Raw genomic sequence first — 4,911 nt, 5'->3', positions numbered from 1 at the left:
AAGGAAGGAAGGAAGGAAGGAAGGAAGGAAGGAAGGAAGGAAGGAAGGAAGGAAGGAAGGAAGGAAGGAAGGAAGGAAGGAAGGGAAAGGAAAGGAAGGGAAAGGAAAGGAAAGGAAAAAAGGAAAGGAAAGGAAGAAAGGAAAGGAAGGGAAGGGAAGGGAAAGGAAGGGAAGGGAAGGGAAGGGAAGGGAAGGGAAGGGAAGGGAAGGAAAGGAAAGGAATCCCATGGCTGGCCATATCCAAAAGCATCCCATACTGGCCATATCCAAAAATGAGTTTCTTATTCTTCATGTTAGTCCATTTCTCTGTCATGAGGTGATCAGAATTTTTCTTCATCAGTCCTCTGGAATCCTGGTTGGTTATTAAGTTGATCAGAGTTCTTAAATCTTTCAGACTTGTTCATTTTTAGAATACTAATATTATAGTGTAAATTGTTCTCCTGGTTCTGCTTGCTTCATCCTACATCAGTTCATACAAATCTTCCCTGGTTTCTCTGAAACTGTCTCTTCATTTCTTCTAGCTTAATAGTATTCCACTGTATATAATCATTTGTCCAGTTATCCTGCCGATTGTTGGGCATCCTCCTAGGGTCTAATTCTTTGCCACTACAAAAAGAGCGGCTATAAATATTTGCGCACATGTAGGACCTTTTCCTCTTTCTTTGATCTTTGAGTTATTGGCCTAGTAGTGGCATTGCTGGGTTAAAGGGCATCTACTGTTTAGTAACCTTTGGAGCATCGTTCCAAATTGCTTCCTAGGATGGCTATACAATTTCACAGCTCTACCAACAGTGCCCCAACGTGCCTGTTTTCCCAAAGCCCCTCCACCACTTATCATTTATCTTTTTCTCATCAACTTTACCAATCTTATGGGTGTGAGGTAGAACCTCTGAGTTGCTTTAATTTGCATTTTTCTAATTATTGGTGATTTGGGACATTTTTTTTTTCAAATAGCTTTGGAGGGCTTGGGTTTCTTGTCTTGAGAACTGCCTCTTTATATCCCTACACCATTTATCAATTGGAGAATGGCTCTTATTCTTATAAATTTGAATCACTTCCTTATATATCTTGAAGTGACCCTTATCAGAAACGCTTGCTGTAAAGACTTTTTTCCCCCAGTTAAGTGTTTCCCTTCTAATCTTAGCTATTTTGGATTTGTTTGTGCAAAAATGTTTAAATTTTATCTGATCAAAACTGTCTGTTTTATCTTCTGTGATCCTCACTATCAAATGTCAAGTTACTCTCAATGAACTACACCTCAAGGAAGGGGTGAAAAAATAAGAAAACCTTTTTTAACCATAGTGGGCAAAAAGACAAACTTACCCCCCATGAATAATACTTCTATTAATTAGTCTAGTAACTCACAACACATGTTAATATCTAAAGATAGGAATTAAATGACTACCACTTAATTTTAAAGTGTTAAATGTTAATGAGTAAATGAAAGATGCCTGTTTGGATACTCTAGGGAGCCAACATCTATCTGGGTACCAACAGCAAATCAAAGGCTAACTCAGGTATTGAGGTAGTAGAGAACCAAAGAATCTTGGATTTGGAAGGAACCTCAGAGCACAGCCCAGGGGTGAAGCCTACAAAGAATGCACACCATTGGGGGAGAGATGGGGAACTGTTTCATCATTTTTTACCCAAGAAAAAAATAGCTAGTTACCAGGCTGGCACAAGACCATCTAATCTAACTCATTAAGTACCAGAAATCTCCTCTACAACAAGTTTTTTGAAGAGAGGGACTGTTTAGTTTTTTATCTTGTTATCCCCAGAACACTTAGCTCGGTGTCTTGCTTGTAATGTTTACTACAGGTACCTAGGTGGCAAAGTGGATAGAGCACTGAGCCTAGCTGGAGTCAGGAAGACTCACCTTCGTGAATTCAAATCCAGCCTCAGACACTTACTAGCAGTGTGACTCTGGGCAGGTCACTTAACCTTGTTTGCCTCAGTTTCTTCAGCTGTAAACTGAGTGCTGGAGAAGGAAATGGCAAACCACTACAGTATCTTTGCCAAGAAATCACCAAATAAGTTCACAAAGAGTCAGATAGGACTGAAAAACAACTGAACAACAATGCCTGTGTTTATAATATGTAAAATATCTGTGATTTGGTCATCATAGGGAACTCTCAGTGTGGAAATTTTACCCACCAATACAGATCACAATGCAACTATGCACAGTTCCTGGTACATACTAAGTGCTTAATAAATGCATCAATTGGACTATGACTTAGGAGATGAATCCTAGCTAACCCTAGAAAGTTATCTGAAACACATAAAAGTGAAGCAATGTCCTAGTGAGTGTCAGAGGAAAGATGTGAACCTATGTCTTCTGAACCCAGTGTGCTAGCCTCTACCCAAGATGCCTTCACATCTTGTGATTCGTAAGGACTTAATCGATGTTAAATAAAGCGATGTATAGGTCAGACAGCCTCTGCTTAAAACTTCTCATGAGAGGCAACCTACTACCTCCTGAGGCAGCCAATTTCACTTTGGGATAGCTTTAACTCTTGGGGAATTTTTTTTTTTTACTTTTATTTTTCTTTCTTCATGTTATTTCACTAGCGCTGTGATTTCATTGGTGAGAGGGCTTCAGGTGAGAAACTCCTCACCAATGGAAATTCTCTGCCTTTACAGCCTTAGAGTGTTACCCAGAGCACTAAGGAATAAAATGATTTGCCCAGTGCAGGGACACTGTAATGTCTCCTCCACCTCCTACTCACCGCTTTAGTTCTGACTTCTTGGCCAAGAAGAACATGGCTTCTTCTCAAATGCCTGGAGGCAGCTATCATGTCTGCCCTGAATCTTTTCTTCTCTGGGCTAAAACATTCTCCTTTCCTTCTACTACCTTCCTTTGTAATGAAGAGAGAAAAAGAAAAAAAAGGAGATCAGAAGAAAATCATCACTGAGGTAGCCTGTGGGGTCAATTGAAGTCTGAATTTGGAACTCCACCTAAATTGAGAGAAGCTAGTCTAGCTAGGACTGGAAGCAAAGCCATTTATAGGGTGCAGTGAATGGGACAACTGGAGCACAGATTTAGAGCTGGAAGGAACCTCAGAGGACATCTAATCCAACCCCTCCATGTTACAGATGGAGAAACTGAGGTTCAGAGAGGTGAGGTGATTCGTCCAAAATCACACAGGTAAATCAGTAGTCAAGATTTGAACTCAAGTTCTCTGAGGATAAAGATGGGATAATTGTTTATATTGGGTACCAAGCTTTGTTGGAGGGAAGAGTATGTCACAGTTTATTATCAAAAATATATTACTCATATTATATCATATTATTGTGTTACATATGTAGATATTACAGTAATCTATTATCTAAATCTAAATAAGATTTTTTTAGATTGAGCCCATAATTTTATTAATATAGGGAACCCTTGATGAGGAAACTTTACCAACATAGAGTACAATTTAAATTTTTATATAATTGCCTGAGGCACTGAGAGATTAAATACCTTGCCCAAGCACACAAAACCAATTACCTGCCAAAGGTCAATTTGAACCCAGTCCTTCCTTATTCTTAGACCCCTGTATAACATAGAGAGGGAATATGAGGTACAGAGAGATTGTTAGGTAATTTGCTCAGGGGTCACATGGCATATTAAGCATCTGCATCAGCATCTGAACCAGGGCTAGATCCAGTGCCCAGTGTTTTTGGTTTGGGGCTGGGGGGGGGGTGAGGAAAGGGGGTTATTCTGCAAATCTGTTTCAACAACAACAATAACAAAATGTGTTATGAGTCCCCAGGGTAATTTAATATATTACTCATAATATTCTGCAATTATTTACTGCTTAAGGTGCCATTAAAAACTTTTTAGTGCTAACTCCTTAGACTATTGTCTTGAACCACATGCTCCCAGGGGTTCACCAACCACAAAATAGGAACCATTGCACTATACCACACTGTCTTTCTAAAAGAAGACCTGTATGAGTGGAAAAGGAAAGGCGTTCTTCCCGAGACAGTAGCCACAAGAGGGAAGGTAGAGCCCCCAAGCCAAAGTCCATTGGTCTGGTACTCTCCTCTTTGGTGTTTTCCATGCCCTGCCCTTGGGGAGGATCGGCATTGTCAGTGAGCAGGAAAGCTCCAGCCTTCCTCAGTCCCCTTTGGGACTCTTCAAGCCCAGAACCCTTTGGGACTCCTCAAGCTTCAAGTCTCTTCAGGACTCTATAAGCAATGAATCACTTTGGGCATTTCTGGTTTCAAGTTTCTAGGGAAAAAATGGAAGAGGCCAGCCCCACTTCAGACTGCAGAAGGAACAGACTCTGGGACAACATGAGAGGAACCAGCTGTCTCTATCATGTCCCTATTCCCAGCCTGCTACACTAGAGACTTTGGGGAGTTCCCCTTTGGGTAAGATCTAGGATTCTCTTAATTGATCAGTTACCTTGCTCCCAATGGAAGAGCTCCTTCACTCTATATTATCTAGTATATATTCTCCTATGGATACTTTCTCTGATTTCTATTTTGCTATGATTTGGATAAATGGGTTTCTTTCCTATTTGCTGTGTATGTTCATTGTGGAATTGCTATTAGGTAGGGAAGGGGGCAAGCCTTGCATATAAAGTTTGGGATTCCCCTTCCTCCCAATAATGATGACAAAGTGATTAGAAGTTAGATTGAATTCCTAAGTCATATCCCCTAAACTAATAATATTTAAGGAAACAGATAAATATAGTCCTAGCCTGGCAGCCCCACTGCCTGAGGAAAACAGAATACTCTGACCCCAACTTCCCACTTCCTTTCCTGGAAGGAATATGTCTCCTTTGGAGAAGGATGGGGGACGAAGAGGCTAGAGACATCTGTTCTGGCTCCTTTTGAACCACACAATGACAAGCCTCTTTGCACTTGAGGGGTGTGTGTGTGTGTGTGTGTGTGTGTGTGTGTGTGTGTGTGTGTGTGTGT

Source organism: Vombatus ursinus, unplaced genomic scaffold, assembly GCF_900497805.2.
Source record: "Vombatus ursinus unplaced genomic scaffold, bare-nosed wombat genome assembly UNPS02012156.1, whole genome shotgun sequence".
Lineage (NCBI taxonomy): Eukaryota > Metazoa > Chordata > Mammalia > Diprotodontia > Vombatidae > Vombatus > Vombatus ursinus.
This window is presented reverse-complemented; position numbering follows the sequence as displayed.